Source organism: Pristiophorus japonicus, chromosome 2 (genome assembly GCF_044704955.1).
Source record: "Pristiophorus japonicus isolate sPriJap1 chromosome 2, sPriJap1.hap1, whole genome shotgun sequence".
NCBI lineage: Eukaryota > Metazoa > Chordata > Chondrichthyes > Pristiophoridae > Pristiophorus > Pristiophorus japonicus.
In genome coordinates this window covers 62995293-63014136 of record NC_091978.1, presented here as the reverse complement: position 1 = coordinate 63014136, position 18844 = coordinate 62995293, and the positions used below count along the sequence as shown (strand labels likewise).

At 43.5% G+C, this 18844-nt stretch overlaps 1 protein-coding gene across 14 annotated transcripts in view; it reads left to right on the top strand.

Moving 5' to 3' along the window:
* The window catches only part of LOC139238943 (transcription factor 4-like), a 652736-nt gene that overhangs the window by 464825 nt on the left and 169067 nt on the right, over positions 1-18844 (top strand). The window lies entirely within an intron of this gene.

The following is an 18844-nucleotide window of genomic DNA, read 5'->3' as shown; positions in this document are numbered from 1 at the left end:
CTTTAGTGAATACAGGCCTAATCGACCCAATCTCTCCTCATACGACAGTCCTGCCATCCCAGGAATCAGTCTGGTGAACTTTCGCTGCACTCTCTCTATGGCAAGTATATCCTTTCTCAGGTAAGGAAACCAAAACTGCAACAATACTCCAGGTGCGTCTCACCAAGGCTCTATATAACTGTAGTAAGACATCCTTACTCCTCTACACAAATCCTCTTGCAATGAAGGCCAACATAACATTTGCCTTCCTAACTGTTTGCACCTGCATGTTTGCTTTCAATGACTGGTGTACAAGGACACCCAGGTCTCCCTGTACATCGACACTTCCCAAGCCATCACCATTTAAATAATACTTTCTCCTTATGTTTTTCGCACCAAAGTAAATAACTTCACATTTATCCACGTTATACTACATCTGCCATTTGTTTGCCCACTCACTCAACCTATCTAAATCGCCTTGCAGCGTATTTGTATCCTTCTCACAACTCACAATCCCACCTAGTTTTGTGTCGTCAGCAAACTTGGAAATATTACATTTGGTTCCCTCATCCAAATCATTTATATATATTGTGAATAGCTGGGGCCCAAGCACTGATCCCTGTGGTACCCCACTAGTCACTGCCCGCCACCCCGAAAAAGACCCGCTTATTCCTACTCTCTGTTCCCTGTCAGTTAAGCAATTTTCAATCCATGCCAATACATTACCCCCAATCATATGTGCTTTAACTTTGCACACTAACCTCTTATGTGGGACTTTATCAAAGGCCTTCTGAAAATCCAAATACACTACATCCACTGTTACTCTCTTATCTATTCTATCAGTTACATCCTCAAAAAACTCCGGTAGGTTTGTCAAACATGATTTTCCTTTCATAAATCTACGTTGACTTTGTTTAATCCCATTGATATTATCTAAGTGTGCCATTATCACATGCTTTATAATAGACTCCAGCATTTTTCCTACTACTGATGTCAGGCTAACCGGCCTGTTTTCTCTCTCCATCTTTTTTTAAGTAGTAGGGTTACATTTGCCACCCTCCAATCTGCAGGAACTGTTCCATAATCTATAGAATTTTGGAAGATGACAACCAATGCATCCACTATTTCCATGGCTACCTCTTTTAGTACTCTGGGATGCAGATCATCAGGCCCTGGGGATTTATCGGCCGACAGTCCCATTAGTTTCTCCAGCACTATTTTCTAACTAATAATCATTTCCTTTAATTCCTCTTGCTCCCAAGACCCTTGGTTCCCTCGCATTTCTGGGACGTTATTTGTGTCCTCTTCCGTGAAGACAGAACCAAAGTATTTATTTAATTGTTATGCCATTTCCTTATTCCCCATTATAAATTCTCCCGTTTCTGTCTATAAAGGACCTACATTTGTCTTCACTAAACTTTTTCTTTTTACGTACTTATAGAAACTTTTGCCAGCAATCAGTGAAACTGACGTAAACCTGGGCTATTCCACGCTAATATCGTTGTTAAATATTCCATTAAATGTTAAGCCTTGTTGGAATATGTGTAACTGAGGTTTTAACAGCATATTGACTGCTAACCGAACTAATTTTTATAATGATGGAGTGTCACATTTCTCCATTATAATAAAAATTAAAATTTCTTTTAAAACTTTTTTAAAAATTAATAGTTTGTTCATGATATTTTAACTTCTATCTTATCCCATGTGAAAGTCCCAATCTTTATTTTGCTCTCTATAACATTTTTCTAAAAGTCCAGATTAAAGTAGCTTATCATTTCCTGGTTTGTCGTCTGTGATAATTCTTCATTGTGATTGGCTGCTTAGAAAGCTTGTTGACGCCACTGCAGCTCTTTGCTGGGAATCCCCTATTCATAGCACTGCAATCAATTACACGTCGAAAAAGGCAAATAATTCACCACAGAGATCACAAGATCTCTTTGGGTAGCTTTCTTTGAGGCCAATGGCAAGCATCTTTGCTTCACCGCTGACCGCAAATTAATTATTCTAGGAGGACCATTCCACAAGGACTGCAAAGAGATTTAGATAGGTTAAGCGAATGGGCTAGGGTTTGGCAGATGGAATACAATGTCGGAAAGTGTGAGGTCATCCACCTTGGAAAAAAAAACAGTAAAAGGGAATATTATTTGAATGGGGAGAAATTACAACATGCTGCGGTGCAGAGGGACCTGGGGGTCCTTGTGCATGAATCCCAAAAAGTTAGTTTGCAGGTGCAGCAGGAAATCAGGAAGGCGAATGGAATGTTGGCCTTCATTGCGAGAGGGATGGAGTACAAAAGCAGGGAGGTCCTGCTGCAACTGTACAGGTTATTGGTGAGGCCGCACCTGGAGTACTGCGTGCAGTTTTGGTCACCTTACTTAAGGAAGGATATACTAGCTTTGGAGGGGGTACAGAGACGATTCACTAGGCTGATTCCGGAGATGAGGGGGTTACCTTATGATGATAGATTGAGTAGACTGGGTCTTTACTCGTTGGAGTTCAGAAGGATGAAGGGTGATCTTATAGAAACATTTAAAATAATGAAAGGGATAGACAAGATAGAGGCAGAGAGGTTGTTTCCACTGGTCGGGGAGACTAGAACTAGGGGGCACAGCCACAAAATATGGGGGAGCCAATTTAAAACCGAGTTGAGAAGGAATTTCTTCTCCCAGAGGGTTGTGAATCTGTGGAATTCTCTGCCCAAGGAAGCAGTTGAGGCTAGCTCATTGAATGTATTCAAATCACAAATAGATAGATTTTTAACCAATAAGGGAATTAAGGGTTATGGGGAGCGGGCGGGTAAGTGGAGCTGAGTCCACGGCCAGATCAGCCATGATCTTGTTGAATGGCGGAGCAGGCTCGAGAGGCTAGATGGCCTACTCCTGTTCTAATTCTTATGTTCTTATGTCATAGTCAGCAGCATTTTGACAACTGAAAACACAACTAACCTCCTCCAAGCTACAGTCCATTGACAAGTTCCAGCAGTCTGAACTCACAGAACCCATGCAAATCTGTTCTGAATTAGGACATCAAGATCTGTTAGTACCAGCAGCTGAGATATATGCCAATTAATGGGAACATGGACTTAAACTTAAAATGTAGCTTGTGAGGCTCCATGTTAATTACCCCAAAAAAAACAAATAACAAAATGTTTGTGCATTCACACTGATAAATAATTAACTAATTTCAAATGACCCACATTGTGGCCCCAAGTTTCCACATGATTTGCTCCTGATTTTTAGGAGCAACTGGTGGAGAACGGAGTATCTTAGAAATCGGAATTCTCCACATTTAAGTTTTCTGCAGCTCTAGTCAGGTAGAACAGTTTCACTTTTGAACAGAATTTTTTTTCAAAAGGGGGCGTGTCCGGCCACTGACGCCTGATTTGAAAGTTTCCACAGTGAAAACGTACTCCAAACTAACTTAGAATGGAGTAAGTGAAGATTTTTGTAGGCTTGAAAAAACCTTGTCTACACATTACAAAATCAGGCACAGGTTACAAATTAGGCGTCGGGAACGAGGTGGAGGGAGGGGGGGGGGGAAGGGAAGTCATTAAATTCTACAATCAATCCTTAGTTATACTTATACAAATATTATACAAATAAATCCAACCTGAATAAAAATTTATAAGCAAAGAAAAGATTAAATAAACCATGTTCCTACCTGTGTGAAAGTGCTTCAGGCAGGCCTTTCAGGCAGCGGTTTGCCGTCGGGACTGACCGACGGCAGGGGGAGAAAGCTGGAAGAAGCTTCAGTGCAGATCATGGAAGGGCAATGTGGTTTTATTAAAAACTGTTAAAAATTGAACAGCTACAAAGAATTTGAATAGTCTCAAACAAGTGCATGTGTCCCATTTATCACAGTCTATCTTTAATTACAGAATGCACTCCCTCATACACAGAAATATCAAGAAAATTAAAATGCAAGCCTTTGCAAGGGTTCAATAAACAAATTTTCACTTTTTCTGCAGCACTTTTTAAAATGGCCGAGTGCCAATGTTTACTTCAGACTGCGCGTGCGCGAACGCTCCAACGTGCACGCGCAGGGTTGCCGGCACCAAAAAAACGAATTTAAATTGTACCCGCCCCCTCCTACTTACAAAATCGGCGCGAGTGGTAGGCTCCGCCCCCTGTGCGCCGCGCCAAGCAGACATCGAGCTGCAAGGCGCTCGAGAATACCGTGTTTTTTTTCAGGCGCCGTTTTCGGCGCGAAAAACGGGCGCCCAGCTCGGAGGGGCGCCTGTTTTGCCGCGTGTGGAAACTTGGGGCCTGTATTCCTGTCTGGTAGATTGCGAGGAAGTAAACAGTAGTCTTTATTTTTCTTATTGTCCTGTACTGGCTCGACTGGGAAAATTTAGAATATTCATATCTGTAAAGATTCACTTGCAGCAGAAGCAACAAAAATATAACCTCCTATGATATAGCTACTAAACAAATGGTTGCTGCTATTCATGTATCAGTGTTTGCTTCCAATTTAAGAACATAAAACATGGAATAAGAAAAGGCTAGTCAGCCCATGAAACAATTTTTTTTTACAAGTCATGTGCAAACTTCTGTTTCAAGAACTTTACACATCCCAGTTAGTCTCAAGAATTTTACAAACATTCTTCCCAATCTTCAACGGTAAGTTAAGCAAAACCTCAGGATGTCTTATCTAATCGTACATTATAAATTCTTCAACAATTGCTTTCCTTGGCATGATGCTCAGGCACCATCATACTCACATACTATTCAATTATCTCTGATTGTAATTAAGGCAACCCACCAACTTTGTAAGAAAACACAGCAGCGTACAAGAATTACTTCTGTACAGCACATGCAGTGAAAAACTGGTAACAGGCATCTGTCGTTTTGTACCAAAAGATCATGAGGATTGGGCATAAGGTATGGAATAAATACATTCAGCTCAGAACATGCCATTCATTTCATTAAGGTTCGTGGAACATTTTCGGTGAATTGCAAAATTCCTCATTGTCCCCAAAGAAGTTGAGCAGAAAAGCTTGAAGATGTTAATTGGTCCCAACATGTTGCTTCCACAGATAACATGTCAAATTCAGATTGTACTCCGATGCAACACTTGATCCCCCAATAATTTTTAATCCATTCACAAACTTGGTCCTTATTCATATCTTTTCAATAGGAGTCTATCCCACTTAGATACTTTTCTGAGAGAAATAGTTTCCTCTGATCACAGCTCTTGCTTGAGGATCGCTAGTGTTTATTGCTTACTCTTCTTGTACCTTAAGTTGAAATATAGAAAATAGCTGCAGGAGTAGGCCATTCGGCCCTTCGAGCCTGCACCACCATTCAATAAGATCATGGCTCATCATTCACCTCAGTACCCCTTTCCTGCTTTCTCTCCATACCCCTTGATCCCTTTAACCATAAGGGCCACATCTAACTCCCTCTTGAATATATCCAACGAACTGGCATCAATAACACTGTGGTAGAGAATTCTACAGGTTAACAACTCTCTGAGTGAAGAAGTTTCTCCTCATCTCAGTCTTAAATCGCTTACCCCTTATCCTTAAACTGTGTCTCCTGGTTCTGGATTTCCCCAACAGAGTATGAGAGGAAGCTTGCAGGGAACATAAAAACTGACTGCAAAAGCTTCTATAGATATGTGAAGAGAAAAAGATTAGTGAAGATCAAAGTAGGTCCTTTGCAGTCAGAATCAGGTGAATTTATAATAGGGAACAAAGAAATGGCGGACCAATTGAACAAATACTTTGGATCTTCACGAAGGAGGACACAAATAACCTTCCGGAAATACTAGGGGTTCGAGGGTGTAGTGAAAAGGACGAACTGAAGGAAATCCTTATTAGTCAAGAAATGGTGTTAGGGGAATTGATGGGACTGAAGGCCGATAAATCCCCAGGGCCTGATAGTCTGCATCCCAGGGTACTTAAGGAAGTGGCCCTAGAAATAGTAGATGCATTGGTGGTCATTTTCCAACATTCTATTGACTCTGGATCAGTCCCTCTGGACTGGAGGGTAGCTAATGTAACCCCAGTTTTTAAAAAAGGAGGGAGAGAGAAAACAGGGAATTATAGACATCGGTGGTGGGGAAAATGTTGGAATCAATTATTAAAGATGAAATAGCAACGCATTTGGAAAGCAGTGACAGGATCAGTCCAAGTCAGCATGGATTTATGAAAGGGAAATCAAGCTTGACAAATCTTCTAGAATGTTTTAAGGATGTAACTGGTAGAGTGGACAAGGGAGAACGAGTGGATGTGGTGTATTTGGACTTTCAAAAGGCCTTTGACAAGGTCCCACACAAGAGATTAGTGTGCAAAATTAAATCACATGGTATTGGGGGTAATGTTTTGACATGGATAGAGAACTGGTTGGGACAGGAAGCAGAGAGTTGGAATAAACGGGTCCTTTTCAGAATGGCAGGCAGTGACCAGTGGGATGCCACAGGGTTCAGTGCTGGGACCCCAGCTATTTACAATTTACATCAATGATTTAGATGAAGGAATTGAATGTAATATCTCCAAGTTTGCAGATGATACTAAGCTGGGTGGCGGTGTGAGTTGTGAGGAGGATGCTAAGAGGCTGCAGGGTGACTTGGACAGGTTAGGTGAGTGGGCAAATGCTTGGCAGATGCAGTATAATGTAGATAAATGTAAGGTTATCCACTTTGGTGGCAAAAACAGGAACACAGAATATTATCTGAATGGTGACAGATTAGGAAAAGGGGAGGTACAATGAGACCTGGGTGTCATGGTACATCAGTCATTGAAGTTTGGCATGCAGGTGCAGCAGGCGGTGAAGAAGGCAAATGGCATGTTGGCCTTCATAGCTAGAGGATTTGAGTAAAGGAGCAGGGAGGTCTTACTGCAGTTGTACAGAGCCTTGGTGAGGCTACACCTGGAATATTGTGTTCAGTTTTGGTCTCCTAATCTGAGGAAGGACGTTCTTGCTATTGAGGGAGTGCAGTGAAGGTTCACCAGATTGATTCCCAGGATGGTAGGACTGACATATGAGGAGAGACTGGATATACTAGGCTTGTATCCACTGGAGTTCAGAAGAATGAGAGGGGATCTCATAGAAACATATAAAATTCTGACGGGATTGGGCAGGTTAGAGGCAGGAAGAATGTTCCCGTTGCTGGGGAAGTCCAGAACCAGGGGTCACAGTCTAAGAATAAGGGGTAAGCCATTTAGGACCGAGATGAGGAGTAACTTCTTCACTCAGAAAGTGGTTAACCTGTAGAATTCTCTACCGCAAAAAGTTGTTCAGGCCAGTCCGTTAGTTATATTCAAAAGGGAGTTAGATATGGGCCTTACGGCCAAAGGGATCAAGGGGTATGGCGAGAAAGCAGGAAAGGGGTACTGAGGTTGAATGATCAGCCATGATCTTATTGAATGTTGGTGCAGGTTTGAAGGGCCAAATGGCCTGCTCCTGCACCTAATTTCTATCTTTCTATCGGGAACATTCTTCCTGCATGTAACCTATCCAGTCCCGTCAGAATTTATATGTTTCTATGAGATCCCCTCTCATTCTTCTAAACTCCAGTGGATACAAGCGCAGTCGACCCAGTCTCTCCTCATATGTCAGTCCTGCCATCCCGGGAATCAGTCTGGTGAACCTTCGCTGCACTCCCTCAATAGCAAGAACATCCTTCCTCAAATTAGGTGACCAAAACTGAACACAATGAGGTGAGGCCTCACCAAGGCCCTGTACAACTGCAGTAAGACCTCCCTGCTTCGATACTCAAATCCCCTAGCTATGAAGGACAACAGACCATTTGCCTTCTTCACTGCCTGCTGTACCTCCCAACTTTCAATGACTGATGTACCATGACACCCAAGTCTTGTTGCACCTCCCCTTTTCCTAATCTGTCCCCATTCAGATAATATTCTGCCTTCGTGTTTTTGCCACCGAAGTGGATAACCTCACATTTATCCGCATTATACTGCATCTGCCATGCATTTGTCCACTCACCTAACCTGTCCAAGTCACCCTGCAGTCTCTTAGCAACCTCCTCCCAGCTCACACCGCCACCCAGCTTAGTGTCATCTGCAAACTTGGAGATATTACACTCATCTAAATCATTGATGTATATTGTAAATAGCTGGGGTCCCAGCACTGAGCCCTGCAGCACCCCACTAGTCACTGCCTGCCATTCTGAAAAGGATCCATTTATCCCGACTCTCTGCTTCCTGTCTGCCAACCAGTTCTCTATCCACGTCAGTACATTACCCCCAATACCATGTACTTTAATTTTGCACACCAATCTCTTGTGTGGGACTTGTCAAAAGCCTTTTGAAAGTGCAAAATATACCACATCCACTGGTTCTCCCTTGTCCACTCTACCAGTTACATCCTCAAAAAACTCTAGAAGATTTGTCAAGCATGATTTCCCTTTCATAAATCCATGCTGACTTGGACTGATCCTGTCACTGCTTTCCAAATGCACTGCTATTTCATCTTTAATAATTGATTCCAACATTTTCCCCACTACTGATGTCAGGCTAACCGGTCTATAATTATCCGTTTTCTCTCTCCCTCCTTTTTTAAAAAGTGGTGTTATATTAGCTACCCTCCAGTCCATAGGGACTGATCCAGAGTCAATAGACTGTTGGAAAATGATCACCAATGCATCCACTATTTCGAGGACCACTTCCTTAAGTACTCTGGGATGCAGACTATAGGCCCTGGGGATTTATCGGCCTTCAATCCCATCAATTTCCCAAACACAATTTCCCGCCTAATAAGGATTTCCTTCAGTTCCTTCTTCTGACTAGACCCTCGGTCCCCTAGTATTTCTGGAAGGTTATTTGTGTCTTCCTTCGTGAAGTTGAAAGAAAAACAATGATGTTATCCACATCTTTCAATCTATTTTTCCCCAACAGAGCATGTAAGTCCAAATCTATCATCAGATCCTCATAACATCAGTGAGTCAATTATCCTTTATTGCTTTTCTCAGACCCATTGTAATACTTCACTATGGGACTTGGAGTATGTCCATTGGCTGTGAATGTATTGTAGGGGGTGAAGTGTAATCCAAAGAATTCTGGAAGTGCATAAAGTAAGGCTTGGAATGGTTTGTATGCTCCTCAGTATCATAATCAACTCATAATATGACATGTGGTCTGCTGCGACACACCCCCATTCTCCTGCAGACCTGAACGGATCTATTCCATTTATCTGTGAGTCTCAATTCATAGCTCACTGGGCTCTGGGATGTTGCTGGAGCTGAGATTGAAGAGAAGATTACAGAAGTTATTCAAGAAATTGAAAAAAAATATCTGTGAGAGTAATCCCTGAGCAACTCATAGCTCACAATTATGACACTTGACAAAAACACTTGAACCGTTATATTCTCTGCTTCCACAATGTACATATTAGGGTAACTTCACTGATCCTATACTCCCAAGGCCAGATAATTGATCCTAGAAATCATCCATGGACATTCACATTGGGCTTACTGTATAGCATATATTTCCTTTGAAATCTGCATTATCAGATGAACAAAGTTACAAAATCTTCATGACAAAAAGGTTTTATCCAAAAATACTTATACAAATGTTACTTTGTGAAGTATGTAAATATATACATATGTGAAGTATGTAAATATATATAAATGTATGTCCAGCCACCTACCTGTAAAGTCAGATTGCATTAAAATCATCTGCTCTTAATTCAAAGTGTATTAGAATTCAATTTTTTAGCACTCAAAATAACTTTGAAATACCATGAATGCATGAAATACCATGAATCCACATAGAGGCTATCACATCTCTGAGATGGCCCAATGTATTTCACATATAATGAATTACGTTGAAGTGCAGTTACTGTTTTTACATAGACAGATACAGCAGCCATTTTGCGCATAGCAAGATCCCTGAGACAACATTGAGATTATGACCTAGAAATTCGCCGCAGGTGGTGGCACAAAACAGGAGGTATCAGATCAGCCGCCCATTATATGCAATACCTGATATTCAGTTACATTGACTGCAGTGGTGCTGAGTATTAGGCGCTGCGTATAATGGGCAGCCGATCTGATACCGCCTGATTCATGTTATTGCCCCAGACGAATTTCTAGGTCTAGATGTTTTCGTGATGTTTGTTGACAGATGAATGTAGTCCATGACACTGAGAGCTCCCTGCTTATATAGTGTCATAGAATCTTGAGCCAGTGAAACAAGGACAGCACCTCAGATAATGCAGCACTCCCTCACTACTGCACTGAAACATCAAAATAGACATAAATTATGTACACAAGTCTCAGAGTTAGCCAAAATGCTACCAACTGAGCCAAACTAGCACTTCCATCAGATAGCGTCCTAAACATCTGCAATTGTCTCCTTTAGCCTCAATTTGGTTTTATATTATATTATTTGTAGTTGGTGTTTAAGAGTTCTTTTGAGCTTGAGTTTTTACAGTAATTTTAAAACAGCACAGTGATAATACTCTGTAAGCATTGATTCCTTACTGGGAAACAGTTCCACATGTACAGGGTGCCTTCCCCTACCTTGCCCAGGTGTGGGAACATCATCGATGACTGTCCTCGCCCAATTGTCACGCACACATTTGCAACAGGCATCACTGATTTTTCTCGTTGATTTTTCTCGTTCTTAACTCAAGGGTACTGAAACCAATTGTGGTATCCCTACTGCCACTTACACTGAGAGCAACTAACTCAGTAAAGATTCTGGATTGAATCTGGAGCCTCCCTGATCTATGTGGCTTAGCTATCTGCTGGAGTCTGTTTGAAGAAATTAATTGATGCATCCGTAACCGAGTCTATTCCACGTATTTACTTCTCTTGTTGAGGGGCAGCGGAGAATTTCCTCTATCCTACAGCATTAAGGCTTCCTAATTTTACGCTCTTGTCTCTTAGTTTTGTGCTTACTGGCTAAATTAAGTAGCCTACGTACCTCGGCGTTTCTCAGCATTTCTAAAGAACTGGATCGTGTCTCCTCAACCTTTTTATCTCCAGTGAAAACCAACTTAGTTCTTTGAGCCTCCTTTCTCAGTTTCACCTCCATGTGCCAGAATCATTCTCGTCACTCCTTTCTGAACATTTAGAGCAGAGATGTGCAGAATTGCACACAGTATTTCAAATGTGACTTCACTGCTTAATTTGTAAACTTTGTTAGAAATTAGGTATACCTAAAAACATATGGTTATGCGAATTAAATTGTGACGCGACTAATGCTGTGTTTACATGGTTGTGTTGGAACTGGAGACAAAAAGTCTCCTCGGGCAGGTACTAGAATGGCAAGATAGATGCTTGGAATGTGCCACTGTTTTGGTTTCCTGCGGATGTTATAGCATTCTGCACTGTGACAGCAATATACAATCTTCTTGTTACTAAACGATTATCTGTTTTTAACCTTGTTTATGTATTTTATGTATACTGCTAAGGTAGGAATTGAAGTTAGCTTAACAGAACTGCTTGCAAAGATAAGTAAAAGTTAATTAGTATAGGAAGACTTAGGCCCCGAACTTGGTGGAAGCTAAGTTCTGCCCAAATGACCGCTGAGATCCTGATGGTACTTTGGGTGGAACTTTCATGAAAAAGTCCTGGAAAGACTGCCCGGCGGCAAAAAAGGACTTACGCCATGAATCTGAGCGGCAGTGGGCAGGAGCTCCCAATCTCGGCAGAAAATGCAATCCTCGGCAAAGTACCGCCATGGATTAAGTCGGGCCCAGGGAGCAGGGAACAGATAAAAATATAAATTCCCCCGCCCCCCCCAAATTTTTTAAAACACAGGAAAACCTTCAGGGGACCCCATCCACCTGAATCGTTGGAAAAAAAATAAAGAAAAAAAGTTTACTAACCTTTTTTTTCAGGTCTTCTTACTTACCGTTGAGGTTAGACCTGCGTCCACGTGGCTGTCCTTCCCCCTGCTGCAGCGGACTCCCGCACGGACCAAACTGGCAGCTCGGCGGGCGGGAGGACACTTACGTGCATTGCATGCCAGTGGGCGGCCCCAGCGGGCGGTCCCCAGCGGCCTTCCCTCCCTACCGGCGGGAGGCCTCCACCAAACTCGCTCGGAGGGGAGGCCGCTCAGAAAACTCGGCTGCAGCGGGCGGTACGTCCACCAAGTTCGGCCCTTTAGAATGGAAGAATTTTGGGAGGTTAAGGCAAACACAATCTCAGAATGGAGCAGTTTGCTAGATCGTAAAGGAGATAATGACCGGTTGAAGTGAGACAGCTCGGGTTTGGGCCACATGGTTGAGAGAATATAGGGCCTAGCCTTGTACTAATTGTACCCGAGGGGATAGGAACCAGGGAGATAAGACAAAAATTTCAAAGGAAGAACTTTCAGAAAGTATAAATAGGAAAGACATGCGAACTAGATCATGAGACATCTTTAGGGAGGCTTTGTTTCAAGAATTGAGACCAAGAACTCGACGCCCCATTGGGTACTGAGTTTTTAGGGGAACTTCTATAACCAAAAGATCTTGTCAATATCCAATTTCAGGCCCACCCCTAAAAAGAAAATAAAAGTAACCTCCTGAGGGCTTGTCCCCACAGACGGTGGAGGGAAGAACTATAGGCTCTAGATGAAAGGAAGAGAGGCTGCTCAGAGAACTGCTCATGTGCGCCAGCCGTCGTCCAATCGGATCGGTACCAGCTACTTGTCACGGTTGTATGTTTTTGCTGTATAACTAATGTGTTAAATTTCGTCTTAAACTTTGATTAAGCACATACCCACCATATTAGTTTGCACTCGAATCAGATTATTTAAAGTGACCAGAGATAGCCATAAACTGGTTATTTCGAACAACGTCCATTTCAGAAAGGTGTGACTGGCATGTAAGTAGCAGTGGACTTGTCTGAGGTACATTTTTATGAAGCAGAAGAGTTTATTAATGGGTCAGATTGACGGTTAATGAAATCCCCTGTTCTGTTATTAAAGTACAGATGTAAAAAGAAAACCTATTCATCTGCTTTCCTATATGGTTGATTCCAAATGCCAGTACAATATTGACATGATTGTTTATAATCTTCAAAGGCCACCGTACAGATGGTGCTGCTTCTGATAGTAAAAATAGACCATAAAGATTGCATCAGTGAAACTGGTAGATAGTTTTTAATATTTGTTTCATGTGGAAGTTACGTTAAAGCATTGGAATGTAGGAATGAGAAAAGGTCTTTCATCCTATCCAGTTGATTCTACTTGATTCACATATGAAGACTGTTCAGGCAATTAAATGAAAAAAACATTTGTGGAAGTGGGGCTATAGAGAAATTGCATGTGATTAGAACATTTTCTTAAGCTCAGATTTCACCTCACCCCTCCTCCCCAGAGCTCAGGCTTCTTGATGTGCTCAGAATTTGAGTTTATTTCCCAGCTTGCTGCCCTCCATGTGGAATAATTGACAAGCAGAATTGTGGGTTATAATTGAGAATGAGTCGTGTACTTTATAGTTGGCTATTTATTGTAGCTTATATATCTGATTTATTTTTATATTGCAAAGAAAAATTATCACAAAGCTAATACACGTAGAAGTTCCTCACTGTGCAGATTCTGCCATCTGCAAGTTTTTTTCAAGATTCAGGCCTCGACAAGCTGGCTGATCAGGCATTCTTCGTTAGTTACAGAGATCTAAAAGGCATCCTGGTATTAACTGTGCAGCGGAATGACCAAATTACTACTAACGGGTGCTGTTGCCAAGGATTACCGTGCATTTATTCCAGAATGAATTCACACATGGCAAGCAATACCAATTGCAAATAATAAATGACTAAAGTTGTACTAATCCTTTGTCCAACTGCCTCAACTTTTATGTCAGTGTCTCACGATGACTGTCAGATTTCAACTTCTTTTGAGCTTCATCACGAATGTTAAAAGATCCAAAATTGTTGAAATGTGCTGCTTAAATAAAACTTTCCTACCCTGTACATTGTGAGAACTAAATTGCTCATGTCAATGACTACAGAGCATTGTGAGTTACTTTGAGAGAATGGAAAAAAGAGTAAAACAATTTCTGATCAGCTGATATATTTTGCCTTACGATCTGTATGTGTTTTTGTGTTTCTTTAAATAGGAAATATTTGATAATTATGTTGTAAAGCACATGTTCTTGTATAAACCCAGAGCCCCTAAAATACCATTGAAACAACTGGGATGGGAGGAAAAAAAGGTTTGCTGCAGGTCAGTTCTGCAGGTGATCATCAGAAATACCTTTTTGCAGAAGGGATATGAAATATACTTCTTTATAAATTCCTTTTTCATTGCTGGGAATGCTTTCAGATCTTGAACATATTTATTTAGTTACGAACTGGTCTATGGATATTAATAAAACATACATTGTGACTTCAATCTCTTCAGAATCTAATTTAATAAGTGTTTCAATGCCTTTCAATTACCTGATAATTGCTGATTTGTAATATACAGAAATCATTATTCAATTTCAATGCTGTCATTTTCAACGTTTAACTGAAAATACGTGTCAATTCGGTGAGGAGACTTGGCGGGACCTAATTAAAAATTTCAAGTTGATGAAAGGCTAGTCAGGCAACTTGTTCACTATAATGAAGGGTTCAAATACTAAAAGACACAAGTTCAAAAACTGGGAAATTAAGAGTGTCATGTATGTAACCTTTATGTAACAACACTGCAATACTGTATATCCGTAAGAAATGCACACCTTGACCACAGGGGGTAAACTTGTGGGAGACACTCCTCACCTGGTCACCCAGGTATATAAAGGGAGGTCCCACACAGGGTCATCACTTCTTGGTCCTGTGAATAAAGGTTCAGGTCGTGGAGTGACCTTGTCCATAGAATGTGCCTCGTGTGGATTTGTGGTATTGTGTAAGGACTTTACATTGGCGACGAGAAACAGGAATCAACAACCCACGAGAATGGCCACCGGCAGCACAGATGAACGGTACTGTGTTGGTGAGGGCTGGGACGATTTCATTGAGAGACTCCAGCAGAGTTTTGTCACGAAGGACTGGCTGGGAGACGCAGCGGTCGACAAGCGAAGGGCTCATCTGCTGACCAGCTGTGGACCTAAGACTTACGCGCTCATGAAAGACCTGCTAGCACCCAGAAGCCGGCGGACAAAACCTTCGAAGAGCTCAGCAAACTAATCGGTGAGCACCTCAAACCGGCGAGCAGCGTACACATGGCCCGACACAGATTCTATACACACTGACGTCGGGAAGGACAGAGCATACCGGAGTTCGTTGTGGACCTCCGGCGCTTGGCCAGCCTCTGTAAGTTCACAGATGCCTGCAGGGGGGAGATGCTAAGGGATTTCTTTGTTGAGGGCATCGGTCATGCTGGGATTTTCAGAAAGCTAATTGAGACCAAGGACTTGACCTTGGAAGCGGCGGCGTTGATGGCTCAGACTTTTATGGCAGGGGATAATATATGTGCGCAATTCTGCCTCCAAATGGATCAGGGAGTCAATATCATAAACGTGACACAGAGCCCCGCAAGCAGGCAAGGGCAGTTCGACACACCCCAGGCAGCAATAGACCCAAGAGTAAGTCTCCAACAGAGACAATGGCAGGCTGAACGGTCATTTACACCCCCCCCGCCCCTGCAGTGGACAATGCGGCCCGGGATGGGGCCATTGACACCCACTAACCGGGTGCTCAAGAGCAGTCAAAGGGACAATCATCGAGGAATGCCTCGCAACAGCTCTTTTGTTCACAACAATGGGAATCTCAGTTCATGCTGGAGGTGTGGGGGCAGATATGCTGCCAGGACTTGCAAGTTTCAAAAGTTCGTCTGCAGAACATGTAACCTCAGTGGCCATTTAGCCAGAATGTGCAGAAGGAATTTCTTATCCCAGAGTCTTGTGAATCTGTGGAATTCTCAGCCCAAGGAAGCAGCTGAGGCTAGCTCATTGAATGTATTCAAATCACAGATAGATAGATTTTTAACCAATAAGGGAATTAAGGGTTATGGGGAGCGGGCGGGTAAGTGGAGCTGAGTCCTCGGCCAGATCAGCCATGATCTTGTTGAATGGCGGAGCAGGCTCGAGGGGCTAGATGGCCTACTCCTGTTCCTATTCTTATGTTCTTATGTAAAGCCTGTAACCAGGCTAATATACGAGGCGGATGAACCAGAAGAGGGGTCTACGAGGCAGGATGACGCTTGGGGCAAATCAATGGACGCTGAATTTCAGCGGGTTCGTGTGGCCAACATTCATAGCTCATATACTAAAACGCCACCTATGATGATGAAAGTCGTATTAAACGGCATCCCTGTACGCATGGAGCTGGACACGGGGCCCAGCCAGTCACTCATGAGTGTTCAACAATTTGAAAAGCTGTGGCCACTTAAAACCAGCAGACCCAAACTAGAACGCATTGAGATGCAATTACAGACGCACACCAAAGAAATCATTCCAGTGCTAGGCAGTGCAATGTTGGCGGTCACACACAATGGATCGGTGAACTGGCTGCCGTTCTGGATTGTCCCGGGCAATGGTCCCGCACTGTTGTGGAGGAGCTGGTTAGCTGAGATGAACTGGAAATGGGGGGATGTGCACGCCATGTCATCTGTGGAGCGAAGTTCATGCTCACAGGTCCTACAGCAATTTGAGTCACTATTTCAACCTGGCGTCGGGACGTTCAAAGGTACCAAAGTAGTGATACGCATCACCCCGGACGCCAGACCAGTGCACCACAAAGCCAGAGCTGTGCCGTATGTGATGCGGGAGAAAATTGAGAGCGAATTGGACCGGTTGCTGAGAGAGGCCATCATCTCGCCCGTTGAATTCACCGACTGGGCAAGCCCCATCGTTCCCGTCCTAAAAGCAGATGGCTCGGTCAGAATCTGTGGCGACTACAAGGCCACTATCAACCGGGTGTCCTGACAAGACCAATACCCGCTCCTGAGAGCAGAGGACCTTTTTGCCACGCTGGCAGGCGGCAAGCTGTTCACCAAGTTGGACCTCACTTCAGCCTACATGACCCAAGAACTGGCCGACGAATCTAAACTATTGACCACCATCACCACGCACAAGGGACTGTTTGTTTACAACAGGTGTCCGTTTGGCATTCGATCAGCGGCTGCGATTTTTCAAAGAAACATGGAAAGCCTGCTCAAATCCATTCCTGGAACAATCGTATTTCAGGATGACATCCTCATCACCAGTCGTGATGCCGAGGAACACCTCCATAACCTGGAGGAGGTGCTACGCCGACTGGATCGGGTAGGCCTGCGATTCAAGAAGTCTAATTGTGTTTTTGGCTCCTGAGGTCGAGTTTCTGGGCAGGAGGGTTGCTGCAGACGGGATTCAGCCTTCCGAATCCAAATCGGAGGTGATTCGACGAGCGCCCAGGCCCTGCAACACATTGAAGTTGCATTCATTTCTGGGACTCTTGAACTATTTCGGGAACTTTCTGCCGAACTTAAGCACATTGTTGGAGCCGCTACACGTGCTCCTGCGTAAGGGTTGTGAATGGTTTTGGGGGGACTGTCAGGAACGGGCTTTCAATCGGGCGCGGAACCTACTTTGTTCAAGTAAATTGTTGACCCTGTACGACCCCCGTAAGAAATTGGTTCTGACATGTGATGCATCGTCCTATGGGGTTGGGTGCTTGTTGCAGCAAGGTAACGCTGAGGGCCAACTACAACCTGTGGCTTATGCCTCCAGGTCGCTTTCTCAAGCTGAACGGGGATATGGGATGGTTGAGAAGGAAGTACTCACATGTGCCTATGGAGTGAAAAGATGCATCAGTACCTTTTTGGCAGGAGGTTCGAATTATAAACGGACCACAAGCCGTTAACATCCCTGTTGTCAGACAGCAAGGCTGTCAATGCCAATGCGTCAGCTCGCATACAGCGATGGGCTCTCACGCTCACTGCGTATTACTACACCATCCGGCACCGGCCCGGCACCGAAAATTGTGCTGACGCGCTCAGCAGGCTTCCATTGGCCACAACCAAGGGGGCAGCAGAACAAAGCACTGAGATGGTCATAGCTGTCGATACCTTTGACAGCGCAGGCTCCCCCATCACAGCCCGCCAGATCAAAATTTGGACCAACAAAGATCCCCTCCTATCCTTGATTAAGAAATGTGTCCTGACTGGGGATTGGGCGCACGCACACGGAGCATGCTCTGAGGAGGTCAGACTCCAGGATGGTATGTTACCTCCCTGGTGCAAGGGTCAAGGATGTCTCGGAGCGGGTGCAGGACATTCTGAAAAGGGAGGGTGAATAACCAGTTGTCGTGGTGCACATTGGAACCAACGATATAGGTAAAAAAAGGGATGAGGTCCTACGAGACGAATTTAAGGAGCTAGGAGCTAAATTAAAAGGTAGGACCTCAAAAGTGGTAATCTCGGGATTGCTACCAGTGCCACGTGCTAGTCAGAGTAGGAATCGCAGGATAGCTCAGATGAATATGTGGCTTGAGCAGTGGTGCAGCAGGGAGGGATTCAAATTCCTGGGGCATTGTAACCGGTTCTGGGGGAGGTGGGACCATTACAAACCGGACAGTCTGCACCTGGGCAGGACCGGAACCAATGTCCTAGGGGGAGTGTTTGCTAGTGCTGTTGGGGAGGAGTTAAACTAATATGGCAGGGGGATGGGAACCAATGCAGGGAGACAGAGGGAAACAAAAAGGAGACAAAAGCAAAAGACAGAACGGAGATGAGTAAAAGTGGAGGGCAGAGAAACCCACGGCAAAAAACAAAAAGGGCCACTGAATATATAGGGGCTGCAGGAGGGGTCAAAACTAAAAATCATGGTTTAAAAACTAGTATTAAAACACTATCTAAACGCACGGAGCATTCGAAATAAAGTAAATGAGTTGACTGCACAAATCATTACAAATGGCCATTACAGAAACATGGTTGCAGGGTGGCCAAGACTGGGAATTAAACATACAGGGGTATCTGACGATTCGGAAAGATAGACAAGAAGGGAAA